This window comes from Periplaneta americana, chromosome 4, assembly GCF_040183065.1.
Source record: "Periplaneta americana isolate PAMFEO1 chromosome 4, P.americana_PAMFEO1_priV1, whole genome shotgun sequence".
In the NCBI taxonomy this organism is placed as follows: domain Eukaryota; kingdom Metazoa; phylum Arthropoda; class Insecta; order Blattodea; family Blattidae; genus Periplaneta; species Periplaneta americana.
The window spans coordinates 143,064,674-143,084,249 of NC_091120.1; positions in this window are offsets into that span (position 1 = coordinate 143,064,674).

Genomic DNA, 19,576 nt, shown 5'->3' on the forward strand with positions numbered 1-19,576 from the left:
ATCAAAAATCTTCTTACCCTGTTCATTTTTGTCTAATTCTACTGCGCAGAGCGGCATAGGTTGTCTGTCTCTATAGAAAAGCCTGGTAACTTTAATAACAGGCAGGATGAGGAATTTAAGCTCCAAGATAACATCATTATCTGTTAGAGAATGAGGAACATTGCGTAAAACGACTTCCAGTCTCTTGGTATCTGGATTACGAAAAGTATGATAAGGGAGCTGTGATACTTCTAAGAATTTTGTAACTAAACGAAAGTCAGCAGCAGTAGTAGTGTTAATTTTTAAGACTTTGTTCTGTTGTTGTGTTGAATACTCACTGGAAACAATGGAATCTATGTCGCATATTATCTGCTGGTAATTATTTACTTCGTGAAGAAATATTGGTGGTACTCTGATTTTGGGAGCAGGCCTAGTAGAGGTTGATTCTTGTGTTGATGCTGGAGTCACATTATCAATTTCATCATCCATCTCCTCGAGAGGGGAGAACTTGTTGTGGACGGTAGTTAGATCGACTACATATTTAGAATTTATTTTGGAAGCTGAAATTGTTTGTTGTTGTTTTTTTTTTTTTGGTGTGAAAAAACTTTCATCAGAATTAGAAGAATTATTTTCAGTTATTTCTTCATATTGTCGTTTTGTGACTAATTTTGAAGGCTGTATCAAGGAACGTGATGTAGAAGAGTTAACTGGAGGGCCTTGATTTGGGAAGGATAATTGGCCTTCGTCTTGTTGATGTGATTGCATATTGAAGGCTAAGCAACAATGCCTTCTTTTATTTTATGATAAAAACAAAACACTATCTGTTTCAGATAACGAAATTGTTCGTATTTAACTTATTAAATATTATATTATTTGAGTAAAACAAATGTTCCTAATATTTCCACACTTTCTTCAGCTGTCAATAATACAAATAAAGTTTTAATTCACTTACGAACTTTGCTGGATGTAGTTATAAGCACTTAAATAATAATATCACCATTGAACACAAACTTGCTAGTTTCATGACCCACTCTGAACTCACAAAAAATATTGATTTTTATTAACATGAAGTAAGTAAATGACTGAAAGATGGCGTGAAATTGTTTTACAGACAGTTTAATATCCGCGGAATATTGTACAGTTACCAAACCTTATTATTATTGTTAATGTTGTATAGTGATATTGGTCTTGTCTACATCATTTGAGAAATCATATTTTTCTTTTCCGAAAACGATAATGCTTATTTCCTCTCGGAGAGAAAATTATGCAATGATCTCTTTTGTGAACTTTGGAAACTCAGATGTCTTTACTTTTTATTTTCATTTCATTTATTTTCATTTCATTTACAGTATTTTATGGATTTTATACCGGCATTGTAGTTCTAAGTCTGAAGTAATACAAATATTATACGGTACATACTAAGTACATTAATTGAATTCACAAGCATAAAGAATTTATTATTTGAGCAGTAGATATGGGTGTGGGAAATATTAGTTAATTTTGTTCTGAACCTCTTCTGTTGGTATTCAAAGATTTAATTAGACAGTGCATTAAAGAAGAGACAGCAGAGAATGGACTGCTGCTCGTGATTTAAACACTTACAACAACTATAACGACACACTTCTCATTCTTTTACTGTAGACGAAGCTAAGTAATATTAGAAAAAAACTGTGTGCTGTATATCTTGGTTTGTGTCTCATTTCTTACATTCCTTTTCCACAGAGATGTTATCCTACATTATAAAACACCTTAACGTACAGAACGCGGTAAGAACAGTAGCGCTTGGTGCATACTACAATATCAAGAAGGAAAAGACTAAAGCCGGTGAACAAAGTACAGACACTGAAGGAATTAAGGGCTCTGGGAGCATAGTTGTAAGTATTTCGATATCCATAAATTAAGTACGTATGTTTCTTTTTGTGGGTGTAATTTTTATTTACACATTAACTTGTACAATTTTGGAATTTGAAAGTTAACGTCGGGAAAGAAATTATAAGTAATACTTAATTTAAACAATTATTGCTTTCAATTTATAGTTAACTGTACGAGAACTGAAATTCAGGTTAACTGCACGAAAAGAAGTCAGCAGGAATACAAGTATTGCTGAACCATGAAACTGATATATGTAAAAGATTAATATTTTCTCAATCTAAAAGTTTTTACATTTTGTAAGAATATTTAGATCTTTTAACATATCATAGTGTTGTAATGCTTTGCTAGTATAAAGCACTACCTGACACAACAGATGAGTGCACAAGAATGGGAAGTTTGGGAGTTTAAAGCGCCGCGTCGACTAAAATTTGGGAAGAAATCAGCGCGTTAGAAAGTGAAATAGTGAAGTGTTTCAATGTATTATACAATATCAGGGAGGGTGTGTGAGTGTATCTACTGGGTGTTCATTTCAAAGTATGTCATGACGTCACTGTTGTGAGTCAGCGATTTGAAACGAGTTTCAGCTTTTATGTCAGAGAAGTTGCCTATTATTCAAGGCGTTCAATTTGAAGTTGAGAACGTGTATAACTAGAACGTCTCTTCATAGCAACAGATGGCTGTCTGTGTGCTACCATAACCTCTTTCGAACTGTATTTTGCGCGGGCAAACCGTATGCACCATGGTGGAAACATAGTAAAGGTGTGGGACTGCGCATGCTGTTGCGATAGCTGCCGAGGCGTGTGACGTCATCTTTACTGCAGACAGCGATCGCAGCTCATTGCGTTGAGTACATTTTCTTTAATAAACCTAACTAGACATTAATTACAATACATAATGAGTCATTGTGCAGTGTAAGGTTGCAGTAATCATTATAGGAAAACCAGAGGCAGTAATATTAAATATTTTTCATTCCCGAAAGATAAAAATCTTCGTAAAAAATGGGAGAATTGTTGCAAACGCCAAGACCATCTACGAAAATCACGTAAGTTAATATTCTTTATATCTTGATATTGATAGAATAATATGTTTCAATATAATTGTGAGTTGGTTCAGCTAACAGATACTAAGTTATAGACTGAAACAAATCATAAATATATTGAAACTTCTTAACTTATCGGATTCATAACAATGTCAATAAAGGATATTAAGTTTTCAGTATAGCCTAAAACCATACTATGCTTATTTATAAGAACTGACGCTAAATGTAACACTCAATTATTATAATATCTATGTCTTTTCAGCACGTATATGCATTTTAAAGATGATGACTTTGATAAAACAATGCAGCAGAGACTGCTAGGCTATTCACCAGTTCGTGCACGGAAACTTAAACCTGATGCTAAACCTACAATAAATATACCTGGCGGCAAACATTCAGCAAATGCGTCAACTAGAATGGAGCGACAAAATAAGAGAGTAAGTTGGAATATTGTGAGAGAGATCCTACAAGCCTCGATAAATGAGACACCAGAACCCGATGAGTAAGTATTTAACAATGGACTTTCAAATTGAGTTACTGAGGCAGAATAAAAGCGTGTGTATTTCTAGAGCTTATTACAATGAAAATATTTTTGTAAGATTTGTTATTTATAAGAATGCACAGATTAACACAAGTATGCGAAAATGTTAATATTGCATGCAGGGGCGAATCTAGCTACTTGATGCCTCTAGGCAGAGAAAAATATTTCCGCCCCTTATTTCGTCCTATATGCGTCATTTGGATCAATTGAAATAGGCCTAATTGATTCCCCGTTATTATTACTGTTTCTAATATCAGAAACGCCTGACTCAGATAAATCAGGTTTCTTTTCACAGTAGGGAAGAACAAATAATTGGACATCATAAGGCAGTGCAGGTTGTTTTTGCACGTGGTTTGTTTGCAAGGTGGAAGCAGCCCGTATACTATAAATATGATCAGGCAATGACAAAAGAATTCCTAACAGATATAATTTGCCAGTTAGAAGGCAGTTGTTTTCAAGTTGTGGCCACAGTTAGCGATTTAGGTGGAAGTAACAGAAAATTGTGGCGTGATTTGAAAATTTCTACCAAACTAAATTGCAGTTTTCCTAATCCAAATGATTCAACTCGAGAAATATTTGTTTTTTCAGACGCTCCACATTTATTGAAATTACACAGGAATCACTTTCTAGATCATGGTTTCAACTTGAACGGATTGAACATTTCATCAGAACCAATTCATGAACTTTTACGTGCATCCTCGTCCTCTGATACAAAATTAGCTTACAAGTTAACTCCGTTACACTTAAGTGTCCGTGGTACCCAAAGACAAAAAGTTAGTTTGGCAGCACAATTATTTTCCAACAGAGTTGCAAAGGCTTTGAAATGGTGTGGTGAAAACGAGCTGTTGAGATCAAATGAATGGAAAGAAACTTCAAAGGCAATAAAATTAACTAATGATTAGTTTGATTATTTAATACCGTTTCTAAATTCGGTACCCACCGTGGGCTGCATAGTTACGGAATAAACCTTCAAGATCAGAATATTATACTCTCAGAAATTAATGACTTCATGACCACAGTTAAAATAGGAGAAGCAAACAGGAAATTACCTTATCAGGAGGGGATTCTAATAAATAATAAATCATTAACATTGTTGTATGAGGCAATGAGGTACAAGTACAAAATTGAATACATCATCACAAGAAAACTTAACCAAGATCTGGTAGAAAACTTTTTTTTTGGAAATTAGAAGCATGGTTAGAACAAACGATCATCCCTCTGCTTTAGATTTTAAACATAAACTGAAGTGGTACATACTAGGTCGAAATCCATTATCTCAGTTTTGTGAGAACAAAAACACCTCCGATTTGCTTTCGGAAGAAGAGGCATTAATAGTGGGTCCTAGTACAAGCCAATCAGAAGTCAATGATAATCTGCAGAAAGAACTATGTGCAACGGCAGAATTTCTTAAAGGCATTCTGAAACCGGTTAAATTTACCAACGATCGAGATCCTGAAGAAAATATAGGCCTCCCAGAAAAAAATATATGAAATCTCTGCAAGACAGCGGATATCCCAGGAAGGATTAAAATATATTGCAGGATATGCTGCATCAAAACATATGGAGAAATACCCGAATCTTGGAATTCCCACAAAATTGTCAACTTTGCTAATCAAAAAGACTGGATTACTACAGTATCCCGTGGAAACTTAATTCTCACTTCTAAGGATCTGCAATTGGTTGCCATGCTTGTTGACAGTATATTCTCAGATGTGCACGGAGATTCTGTTTCTCATGAGAAATTTATAATAAAAAAGACTGTAAATTTGGTTAATTCTGCCATGAAAAACGAAGCAGAAATCAGTTCTTCTCTTCCGCCAGAAGTAATTACGACATTGGTTAGAACAAGAACATTTATTAGAATTAAAGAAATTAATAAAATAATAAAAATGTCTGGAATTTCAAAGAAAAATATTATAAAGAAAATGAAAAAGATTGCATAAGAATAAGTATTTACTTAACAGAGTGGGATTTATAATGGTGAAATTATATTATGTCGTGTGTGGAATAATAAGGTAAATAATGTAGTAGACTATATTATGTCTGCAATAGCCTGAATATATAAAAATATTTGTTTACTATAATGACAAATTATTCCAAGAAATTCATATACATATGTTAATGAAGGTTCAAAAGTATTTGAATTCATGTACAAAATAATGTACGTTATAAATAACTGTATAGATCTAAGTATGTACATATTTATTACACATTGTATTGTAATTATTATAAAACCACGTGTATATTACAGAAGGCAATATTATTAATGACACACTGCCATATCACATTGTTTCTTGAAACTTGAGTTTAATATGTAATAGATCATAATTTTATTACGTTATCATTTCAAGGTAGTTCCTATTGTACTTGAATTCATGTGTAATATAATTTGTGTGATATATGGGCCTAATTTTGTGCATATTTGTAGCATAATGTATTATAATTATTATAAAAGTACGTGTATATTACAGAAGGCAATTATTAACGTTGCACTACCATATTACATTATTTCTTGACTCTTGAATTTAATTTATTGTTCACTATTTTATAATGTTATCACTTCAAGGTAGACCCTATTATAGCCTATACTGTCAATATTTACTGAATACACAAACCATGAGTTTTATTTATTCATTTAAATCTATGGACGCAGATCTAACCATCAACAATCTGTTATGTTGACTGTGTCATTCGAGTGCGGCCTGCAGTGAAGGTGACGTCATGCGCAGACTGAACGAAAAAAAGCACAGCTGGTCCCACACCTCTAATATGTTTCCACCATGGTATGCACGGTATTTGTTATCACCAGTAACGGCAACATTCCACAACACAAATCAAATGCTCTGTATCCATGTTGACCGTCGAAGTTAATGTCAACAAATACGTAAGTAATCGTCTTAACCCTCTCCCCATAAAGAAAAAAACTCTCCTCAGTACGTGTTTCCAAACAGTTCACATTCCTGCCACTACCGGCGTTACCGTACGTATCGGTACGTACTCTTCAGAATGAACGCCGTACTTGCCAGGAAACTTCTCTGGCACATAGGTAATACGCCTCTGCGGAAGTGTAGGAAGATTGAATTCTCTAGGCTCATCGGCGAGCCACATGACGGCATACAGCGAGCCATGACACACTTGGAACTGAACACGCAGTAGTGCCTACCCACTTCACTTGAGTGATTCAAATTCTGCATATTGCGAATAGATGGCAGGACTGTGACCCATTTTCAATTTGTACACCACTTCGGCGGGACACGCTGTACATGATGTATATCTGTGAAGAATTATGTCGCGTACTAGGGTGAGTGTATGTGTAGGTATTCGTGGAAGTGTGGTGTAGGGAATGGGTGAGGATAATGAAAATTACATTATGCTTTATTTAACGACGCTTGCAACTGCAGAGGTTATATCAGCGTCGCCGGTGTGTCGGAATTTTGTCCCGCAGGAGTTCTTTTACTGTACATGCCAGTAAATCTACTGACATGAGCCTGTCAGCCACCAGCGTGGCTCTGTCGGTTAAGTCCCCAGTCTGAAGTTGCTCTCGGGCGCGGGTTCGATTCCCGCTTGGATTTTTTTACGTAGTTGGGTTTTTTCCGAGATTTTCCTCAACTGTAGGGTGAATTCCAGGTGATATATGTCGAATCCTCGAACTCATCTCTCCCAATATCATCTCGCTATCACCAATCTCATCGATTTCATTCATTCATTCATTTATTTTATTCCATAGATCTTACATGAGCAATGAAGCTTTAAGATGTGGAACATGTCAACATTTTACAATATTACAATTACAATTTTTACAAATTTTTATAGTTTTACAATTTAGTAATTTTCTACAATTTTTACAATGTTGTACAATTTTTTTTACATTTTGGCGAGATGTAGTGAGATGAGATGAGGTCCGAGGATTCGCCAAAATATTACCCGGCATTTGCCTTTTCGGTAGGGGAAACCTCGGAAAAACCCAACCAGGTAATCAAATCAAAGGGGGTAATCAAATCAAAGGTGTTGATGCCAAGGACTCGCCATAGACCATCCGGCTTCAGTCCCACGGCTGTGGAAAACCTCCGAAGAAACAAAAGTCCAAAGGGGGATCCAACCCAAGCCCGAACGCAGCTCCGGAACAGCAGCCCAGCGAGTCTGCCGACTGAGCTACATCGATGGCTCTACTAAAAGTATACAATACATAGCCAATCAGATTATTAAATTTACAAACGCAAACGATCATTCATAAGTTGAGCTATATTATAATACAAAACAATTTAATTAAATTTAAGGCATAAACAATTCAACCAGTTGTGATATACGGAAATTGATAATACATATCATGCAAACTACTTCAAATTACAAACACAAACAATTTATCAGTAGAGCTATATAGATTACTATTCAATTTAAAGCATATACAATTCATCGGCCAAAACTATACAAATATATACAATACAAAGTAGCATACTTTCATTAAGCTATACAAATTTGTGCAATTAATATCAAGTAGATTAATTCAATTTATAATCATAAACAATTCATCAGTTGAGCTATACATATTACCATTCAATTTACAGTAGGTCTATATACAATTCCTCAGTAGAGCTACACAGACTAGTAATCATTTTAAGAACATATACAATTCATCAGCCAAACTATACAAACATATACAATCAAATTAGTTCAATTTACAAACTTATTTTCGTTAAGCTATACAATTCATATGAAGTAGATTAATTCAATTTATAAGCTTAAACAATTCATCAGTTGACCTATACAGTATACTATTCAATTTACAGTACATACAATTCATCAGTTATGCTAAACAAAAAATACAATACATAGTAAACAGATTAAGTCAATATAAAAACATATTTTAGTTGAGCTATATAAAATTGTACATATCATTTAAGTAGAATAATTCAATTCACAAGCATAAACAATTCATCAATTGTGTAGAAGGTATGAGTATGTAGAAATTTGGTTAATTCTTTTCTGAACCTTTTCTCGTTGTTCTTCAAATCTTTAAGATAATTAGGCAGTGCATTGAAGACTGTTATACATGAATAGCGAACTCCTTTTTTAAAACAGCTTAGACTAACAGAGGGTAGATGAAGATCTGATTTATGTCTTGTATTAAAATGATGAATGTCTTGATTAGTACTGAATTTATCTTGGTTCTTAATATACAGCATCATTAGGGAAAGAATGTATTCACAAGGTAAAGTCAAGATTTCTAAGTTTCGGAAAATATTTTTACATGAGGTCCTTTTATGCACACCGGCCATTATTCTTATAGCTTTCTTTTGTAAAACAAAAACGTGTTTAGCTTCAGACGAGTTACCCCAGAATATTAATCCATATTTCATTACAGAGTGAAAATATGCAAAGTATGACATTTTAAGTAAGTTTATATCACCAATAGTAGATAAGGATCTTAATGCATAACAGGCAGAGCTCAATTTACGAGTAATACATTCTATATGCGTTTTCCAGTTCAAGTGATTATCCAATTCTAAACCAAGAAACTTTGTGCTTATAGATTCTTTGAGATGAGTTCCATTTAATCGAATACTGTAGGAAACCTGAGCACTATTGTGTGTACTAAATTTGACTGCACTGGTTTTATCAACATTAAGTGCTAGTTTATTTGCATGGAACCATTCATTCATTAGATTCAGCACTGTATTAGAAGTGTTTATAAAATGATCGTATTGTTTGCTTGAAATAATTACACTTGTATCATCTGCAAATAAAATTACATGGGATGAATTGTTTATGGTCAAGGCTAAATCATTAATATAAACTAGAAACAACAATGGACCTAAAATTGACCCATGCGGAACACCATGTTTAATATTTCTAAATTCTGAATAAGTAACTTTATGACTATTTGGTACATTTATTTCTACTTTTTGTTTTCTATTTGATAAGTACGATGTAAACCAACCCAACATCTCATCTTTAATACCATAAAACTTCAATTTTTTTATTAATATACTATGGTCTACACAATCAAATGCTTTAGCCAAGTCACAAAAAATCCCACCTACATGTAGTTTCGAATTTAATGAATTTAGTATTTCATCCACCAAACTAAAAGCAGCATTCTCTCTCGATTTTTGTTTTCTAAATCCAAACTGTTCTAAAACTAATATATTGTTGGACTCCAGGTAATGATATAATCTATTATACATAACTTTCTCAAACACTTTTGAAAATGTTGTTAATAATGATATGGGTCTGTAATTAGCAATAGTACATTTATCTCCCTTTTTATATATTGGTTTTACTATTGAATATTTGAGTCTTTCTGGAAAAATACCACATTGCATTGACAAATTGCATAGATAGCTTAACGGATGGGATAATATTTCAGAACAAGCTTTCAGAACTTTACTTGGAATTTCATCATATCCAGAGGAATATTTTGTTTTTAGTTGTTTTATCAAATGCATGATTTCTGCTGCGGTAGTGGGAATAAATTTGAGACCTAAAAACTCAGTGTTAAATGCATCAGTTAGGTAACAAAGTGCAGCATCTTCTGGACAATCTTGAATGTTTAAGTTCTGAATAATATTTATATAGAAGTCGTTAAAATGATTTGCAATTGATTTTGGGTTATCTATTTTACTATCATTGATTTTAATGCAAGTAATATTTTCAGTTATCTATTACTTTCATTTTTAATAATATCCCAAATAGTTTTAATCTTATTATCTGAATTTTGTATTTTTTCATTCAGATACATTTTCTTTGCATCTTTTATAACTTTTGTCAAAGTTTTACAGTAATTCTTGTAGTAATTAAGAACATGAGGATCATCACTATTCCTACTCATTAAATATAGATTCCTTTTTCTAGCACATGATATTTTAATTCCCTGAGTTATCCACATGTTTTTACTTTTACATTTTTTCACCACCTTGACTGGAAAACATTCATTGAAATAATTCGTAAATGTAGTGAAAAATGCATTAAATTTAGTATTAATATCAATGGTATCGGTACTATATACATTTTCCCAAGATTCATTTTGTAGACATGTATTTAAATGATGAAGAGATTCAGCATTTATAATCCTTTTTTTATTTTTAGATTAACACTTTGGAATTTTTCACTCATATTGAAAACACTTAGAATTTGTGCATCGTGATCAGACAGGCCATTGACTAATGGTACTGTTGAATAGGAATTCAATCTACTTTTATCTATAAATATATTATCAATGGCAGTACTACTTCCAGCTTGTGTTCTGGTTGGAAAACTTACTGTGTGACTAAGATTATAAGTTTCAAGAAGTGAGTTTAATTTTCTTTTACATGAGCTTTCTGATAGATAATCTATGTTTATGTCACCACAGATTACAAATTCGGTATGTGGTTTATAAAGTCTTTTCAATAATGAATCTAAGTTAGTTGTAAATTTCTTATAATCTCCCATTGGCGCCCTATAAACACATAAGATAATTAAATTTGATATCTCATAACCAATTTGTATTCCACAGATTTCAATATCTTGTTCAAGGCAAAAATCAGATATATCAATTTTACTAAATAATAGATCCTCTCTGATAAAAATACAGGCACCCCCTTTTTGGAAGACATCTCTACAGAAATGAGAACCTAATACATATCCATGTAAAGACAGTTGTAGTATTTCCTGTTGCTTCATATGATGTTCAGTTATACATAATATCTGAGGTTTATGGTTTTGAGTTGCTAAAGAAGTAATCAATTCATCAGTTTTTTGTTTTAATCCTCTAATATTTTGATGAAAAATAGTGAAGTTACTGTGTTCATTACTAGAAACATCAGAGCATTTACAATTTAGTTGAACTTGTTTCAAACACCTTACTGGTGGGAGGTTTAACCTAAAAAAGGAGAAGCCCTAGCATTAACTAACACAGGAATATTACAACTCTGCTTTTTAACATGGCTGCTTCTGATGCTATTAGCAATAAGAACCGAAAGGTGCTCCTTGCCTCTACCATTCAGATGCAGGCCATGTGACGTATATCATACCTTCTTATAGGGCTTACATCTATCAAACCAATGTGTGATGCCCCAGGTCTCATCAGAGCCCGCTCAAGCCGCACATTCACACTCCGCACCCTCCTGTGAAGATACGGCTTGTCGTACCTGCTGAAAAGACTGAGAAATCCCACATTGGTATGGCTGCTCATCTCAATTATGTTGTTGACATCTTTCTCAATAGAATAGTTACAGTCGTTATCAATACTATTACCTGGCCCACCCACTATAACTACATGATCCCTCTTAGAAAAATCTGAACTCAATTTCATCATATCCTCAACAACATCCTTGAGAGGAGCATTAGGCTTACATACACTAGATACTTCAAACTCATCGCCCAGTTTCGACTTCAAAAGTGAGGAAATACCTCTTGCATGGCTGCTTCCTAAAATCAATACTTTACTCCTACAATCATTAACCTTATCTGTTTTCTGACTTACCTTTACTAGTGTCGATACTGGGTCTGAGTTCTCCTGATCAACATTCATTGCTTGAAGAGCACTGAATTTGTTGGTCAGTTTGATTGATGCAGCATCATCCGCAGAGAAACGTCTACTCCTAGATTGGGAATTCTTCGGTTTCATCCAAGTGTGAGATCTCCCTTTATTCGAAACACTAATGCTATCCTTCAAAGCTCTCAATTTATTAATTTCACACTTTGCCTCATCTAATTCCAATTCTAGGGCTCTGATTCTCTCCAGTTGATCGCGCATCTTTCTATCATATATATAATCACTACATTCCCAACTACCTTTGTCAACAAAATTATCAGGATCTATATCTATACATTTCCAATGAAAACAGAAATTACAATTATTACATACCAATCCTTTCACTACAATCCTTCTACAACTACGACAGTTTCCAGACAGAGCAGCCATAGCACACATTATGTATATACTGTACCTTATTTACAAATTCAATTTCACTCACTTTTCAATTTAATGTACTTACGTATATTAGTTTTAGGTTATTTCTACCCTTTAGTATCACCACACTATAATATTTCAATAGGCCAACACTACACTTTATCACTTCACTATACCACACTTTTCGACGTTGAAACTACACGACACGTCACTGCACTTATATTTCGGTCTAGATGAAACTTCACTATTTATGTTTTAAATTATTTCTACTTTGAAGTATCACCACACTACAATATTTCAATGGACCAACACTACACTTTATCACTTCACTATCCGGTACAACACTTGTCGACGTTAATCTACACGATACGTCACTTCACTGCACTTATATTTCAGTCTTGATGCAACTTCACTATTTATGTTATTTAACACACGCAATTTCTTAACCAACAATAGTATTTATATTGAAATGTGCTATTAATAATTTAGCCTAGTCCTTGTTAAAATATGTAAACACGTTCTATATTAGGTGTTACAATTAAGCCTACTTATGTATCAATTAAATATTTCAACTTTACAAATAACAAAGAGCCTTAAAATTAGTCAACTTATGGGTTAAGAATTACTCAAGTTAAAAGAAGAAAAGGTCGGGAATAGTGACCAAAGTGTTGATTTGAGGTTAACTGTTTACAATATGGCGATTTATGTTGTGTATGAAATGCGAAGTATATTATTACAAAATTGCGTGGAAAATGGATGTTATGAATTTATGATTTATATGTCAAATGATTAGTGAGTATTTTAAGTATCTTTAAATATGATGCTATGAATATATATATGAGAATTATGTTAAATATGAGTATGAAAACACAGAGCTGCTTTATGGCAATCTTATCTCCTCAGTCACTACTACCAACCTCCATCGACCTGTGTCGGGATTGAACCTCAACCTCGAACAAGGAAGACCAGCACTTACCGACTGCACTACCGAGGCCGACGAGGATGATGATGGTGAGGAAGGGAGAAGGAGAAACCAGGTGCCGGCACGTAGCCTACTTCTGTCCAATAGCACCAAGGGGCCGCCAGGCTTAACGTCCCCATGCGACGGACGAATCACTATCGACAGTGACATATCCTTTCTCTTCATATGCAATGCGGAAAGAGTTGGGATTTAACCACGGCATATTGGTGCACAATTTAGTGATTAGAAGTTGTGCACCGCCACCTCTCCTAGTCTCGAAAATATCTGACCCCGCCGGAAATCGAACTCAGGTCGGCTAGTCGCTGTCGAGAGCTAACTCGGCGGACCTACAATACCAGGGATATACGGATCATTTTCTCATGCTCTGGTCAGAGTTATGGTACATCATTCTCACAGATTAAAACACGTTTTTCTCACCTCCAAGCCCTCTTCCCCATTTTAAAAGTTCTGCTCACGGCCATGGATGAGTGGGTGATGTGTCGTCTTAATAAGAGAAACATAATATTCACATAATATTTATAGCGCACTGTAGAGGCGTTATGTAGGAAACAAAATTGACAAAATCGGTCATATTCCGTGCAGTTTGGAACCTGATGTCGCTAAGCAGGCCTATAATTTGCTCACAAGAGGAGGCTCAAATCTGAAATTATTTAATACAATAATAGTAAATGTTGTGAGAACAATAATCACGTATGCCAGATCAATGAAATAGTTTGCAGTCACTCAGAATCCAAGCCGTTTTCAAAGCCATGTTTGCATCTTGCTGTAGAAATGACTAACAGCAAATTGTAACATTAGCTGCTGAAGGAACTACACTTTTGTTGAATAATTTCAAGGGAAAAATCGTTCCGGGACCTGAAAGACTAGATCTGCATAATATATACGTCACTGTGTACGTTAACAGAAAACCACAATTCCAAGTCACACAGAGATTGTGTGCACTCGATGTGGGTCTCTGGCGTTTCGTCAGCCCACGCGAGTTGTGTGGATATAAAGGGAGAAGTTGAGACGGTGTCGGGTGGAGTTCCCGGGTAGATCAGTTGGCAGAGCGCTGGTACGGTCAACCAGAGGTCCCGGGATCGATACCCGGCCCCGGAACAATTTTTCCCTTGAAATTATTCAAATCTGCTTTACAGGAAGCTTTACCTGAAAGACTAGATTTACACTTTTCTGGTATGTAGCCTAACAGTGAGCACTTCTATTTCGCAGGGCAGAATCCCTAATAAGAAGGACTACGTGTACTTGTTACGCAAAGGACCCAGTGCGGTGGCCAAAAAGGTAGATGGGACTTATGTGGATATTATTTATATTTTATTATTATTATTATTATTATTATTATTATTATTATTATATCACTATTATTTATTGTCCTGCAAAAGGGCAGGTCTTTCACTGCAAACCTAGCATTCTCCAATCCTTCCTAATTTCTGCGTTTCTCTGGCTCCTAATATTAGGCCTACTGGTATTATTATTATTATTATTATTATTATTATTATTATTATTTTGTTCTTGTTGTAGCTGCTCTACTGTACAGGGTGATTCACGATGATTTACCGTCCCTTACGGAGCTTATTTCCGTAGACATTCTGAGCAAAGAATGTCATATAAAGATTTGTCCTAATCTCAATATTTTCAGAGTTACACTAATTTGAAGTTGTTTGTAAAATATTATTCTTGAGTTTTAAGGATAAAAGAATATTAGAGATAAAGAATGAACTATTCAGGAGTATCATTTCTTTAATTAGCTAATATTTGAAGCTAAAAATATGTTGTGAATTCCATAGTTACCTTGTACAGATTTCTTTTTCGATTTTTGACTACAGAATTACATTTTCTTACGCATTTATCACAACGATTGTTACAAATCACGCCGATCTTGAAAATTCTTCAAGTATGTACATTAGGATGCATAAGTGAACTGCAAAGAATCGAGTTGCTAATGTGGTATGATTTGTAACAATTTTTGTGGTAATTTCATAAGAATGATGTCATTTTTAGTTAAAAATTGAAAAACAAAATCTGTAAAAAACAACTGACAACACATTTTTATCTTCAGAACACTAGGGAATGATACTTCTGAATAGTTCATTCTCTATTCGTTATATTATTTTACCCTTAACCCATTACTGCATAAAGTTAGTAATGACTTGAAAAATGCGTTTGTGAGTTTAAGTTTGCTAGTTGGTGACTTAAGAATGCATTGTTACCATTTTTAACTTTATTTACTTTCTGGGATAAAAATTAAGGACCGTCTCATAAATAGGACGCTATGCATAATGGTCAGTGATACAGTAGTTAATAGAATAACCCCTTTTTAGTTCAAATAGTATTTATGTATTTATTACGTAGCAAATACATATACATATTAGAATCAGTGTTTCAACTGCCCTTCTCACACAAGCCTACGTATTGTACATCACTATTTTGTGTGGTAAGGGTGGAAACATTTAGGATGGATTCCAATTTGACACTTGCTACAGATGAACTTTGCTTTCCCTGTACAGTTAGAACACCTTCGCTGAGTTTCATTTTCAGCCGGCCAGTGGTATTGACCATCAAATCTTATGTCTCCTGATGGAATGGGAACAATTTTTCCTTAGTGGGAACTCACCCCATGCCTTTTCAGCACTATAAAAGCCAGGAGACGGCAAAAGCTGAGGAGCGGTTCTGAAGAGTTTTGAGGCTTCATTTTTCTGTACAGAAACCAAGCATTTACTACGACAACATCAAGAAAATAAGCGAAGATGGACCACCACTCTGTTGTTGCCACTATTGCTAACATCGATACTGCCAACGCTGGTGCTGCTGTTTCTGTGCTAGCGCTGGTACTGCTGTTGCTGCTAGTGATGGTGTTGCTATTGCTGCTGCTAGCGCTGGTGGTGATTGTAAAAAAAATCCGTAGCGCTACAGCCCATGATGGTCCAAGACCGACCACCGGCTGCTGGTCTCACGTCCACATGCCGAAACAGAGGTGGATCATCATCCAACCAGAATGGCGGTATCGTGTGGTTAGCATGATGATTCCCCCCCCCCAGCCGTTATACCTGGTTTCCGAAACCGGATTTTCGCTACCTATCGTAGCTCCACAAGTGCGTGATGATGCTTAGTGGGAACCGGTCCCATACAATGGCCGAAATTTCATGAGAAAATTTCTTCCTCCATGTGAACTGGAACCAGCGCGCATTCCGTAACGCGATTCCGAGGCAGGATGCCTTAGACCATGATGCCGCGGCGCGGTACGTTGGTGGTTGTAGTAATAATAATAGTACTTGTAGTTGTAGTAGTACGATGACCTTCTAGCCTGGAATTACCTTCCCTGTCTTGGAAATTTTCATATATTAGCTTCCTTCTTTTCGGACGGCAATAACTTGTGTGAGAAACCTCAGTTTCATTTTTGTCTAATGTACTCGTACTTTCAAAATCACTTGTTGCAGCTTTTATGTTAGAAGACTCTGGCATAGCCTACTTTCATCAACAGTGTCATCTTCATTATCATCATTACATATATATATATATATATACATATATACAGGGTGTTTAAAAAATACGGGGCATAATTTCAGGTATGTATTTCCCACATGTAGACAATCAAAATAGTTCATTACAACATGTGTCCGGAAATGCTTTATTTCCGAGTTATGGCCTTCACAACATTGAAATTCACCGGAACGTTTTTGTTTCCGCAGGTCATTGCCGTCAAAGGAGACATTAAGAGGGCACTCTGACAGTTCATTCCGAGGCGAAGGTTACATTCAGTGTTGTGTAGGCGTTAGACTGTACGACATGTATTCAAATCAAGAGCTGGCAGAGATACACTTCATGTACGGTAAGGCGGACGGCAATGCTGCGCTGGCTCGTCGTTTGTACCAGGAGAGGTACCCACAGCGACAATGTCCAGATCGGAAGACATTTGTACGTCTCCATTACCGTCTGTGCGAGTATGGAAAATTTAACTCTCCTGGTTTGGGAAGGGGACGACCAAGATCTACAACTCCAGAAGTACAGGAGGAGATTCTGGAGGCTGTGAACATGACTCCTTCTATCAGCATACGAAGTGTAGCGTTGCAAATCAATGTTCCTCATACGACTGTCTGGAGACTGTTGGAATCCCTTCGGAATCAAATTGTGGCATGTTCTGAGGACATACGCAATACTCCTGGAATTTGGGATCGTGTTCGCAGGTCAATGAGACATCGATGTGAGGTCTGTATTCAAGCAGGAGGTGGACATTTTGAACATTTTCTGTAATGACAACGACCTGCGGAAAGAAAAACGTTCCGGTGAATTTCAATGTTGTGAAGGCCATAACTCGGAAATGAAGCATTTCCGGACACATGTTGTAATTAACTATTTTGATTGTCTACATGTGGGAAATACATACCTGAAATTATGCCCCGTATTTTTTAAACATCCTGTATGTATCTATGTATGTATATATATATGTATATATATATATATATATATATATATATATATATATATATATATATTGTAATTCCGCTTTACTAAGTAGCATTTTACTGCCAAAATTATTCAAATTAGCCTCATGCTAGTCGTCCGATTTATCACTGTCTTTATCTGTCTCATGGGAAACTTCTGGAGGGGTCACATATATTAGACTCTCAGTATTATTATTTTGATTTTCCATTAACCCCAAAATTTCACTCACGGTTAGACTGGAAATAAAACAGTGTAATGGAAACCATATACGTATTATAAAGAATACTACAGGAGTGCACACTGCATGGCGTCCTATTTTTAGGACGGCACTTCATTTCACCTTGTACCTAGCAACATATAATAAAATTTTATTGTTGTTATATACCACATGAAAACTGAAGTATTCAACTCATTATGTGAAAATAAAAATCAGATTTCTGTACCACCATTACAGAGTAACTAAGACTAAACTTACCCGCAGTGCGACACAAAATAGTGTTAACCTGCCATCTTGTCAAAAATTAGCTGATATGAACAAATGTTAGCGCGGAATTCAAACACTGCAACACCATAATACAATGTAATAATTTACCTTCTAAACAATGCCTCCAACTGTACTAAACAAGAAAAAGTTCCTTAGAAATCAGTAATTTACGCATGTCCTATTTTTAGGACGCTATGCAGTAATGGGTTAAAACTGAAGGGAAAAGGTAGTTTACAAACAATTTCAAATTAGTATAACTTATAAAATATTGAGATTAGGACAAATGTTTATATGACATTTTTTGCTTAGAATGTCTTCAGAAATAAGTTCCTATGTGACGGTAAAACCTCGTGAATCACCCTGTTTACTCGCATTTCAAACATGGTCATTATATATTTATTGACTGTACCAGTACAATTAAGCAGGTCTGATTCTAATTTATGTGAACAATAAAACAGTTTAAAAGTTATCTTACTTATAAAGTAACTCGTCGATTATCTTTCAGTTGATTTTCGCAATCTCTACTAAGGCACCGTTATGAATCAGTAGACGTTTTGGAAAAATAACTCCTATTTCATTCATTAGGCCTATTCGGAGATCCGAACAATAGTAAAAGTAGTATGATTGACGTCATGACGTACTTACTTCATGCAGTAGTGGACGTTTTCGCGATTTCTCGGCTTCTGAAGGTTCCGAATAGCTCATTACAGAAACAAAACTTTTAAAATGTATGGGAAAAGAAAACAAAGAACTTCAATTGAAGCAAAAAAAGTATTAAATGAGTAAAACTGAAACTTTTAAACTGAAAACATCTCTTACGATTCAACGCAATTCGACTGCGTGGATATACACATTAGAGGCACTTACATCAATTACTCTGGACAGAAACTTTGGAGATACATCTCGCATCATTTCTTGGGTTAGCTAGAAACCGCAATAGGCCTTTCAGGAACTAACACCAAATACAGTGCTATTGGGTGTTGCATACAGTATATACTAGTTTCCACGAAAAATATAAAAATTGTCATTCATGACATGTAGCACTTATGGCTTACCATGATCACTCCGTTTAAAATGTGTCTGCTCTCAACTATAAGTTCGTTATGATGCTGAATAGAAACACGGTGCCTTCATTTATCTGAGCCAAAAGTTCACATAACCAAAAATATTATATTTTACGTCATTTTGAATACATGCTTATGATGTCCGCCCTGAAAGGTCATACAGAGTCAGATTATTTTATGAAGAACTAGCTGAAAGTACCCGGCGTTGCCCGGGTTGTCCTATTTGCTCTTTTTTTTTAAACTAAATTGGTAGTTAGACTTTTCGGAAATCTCAGAAACTCA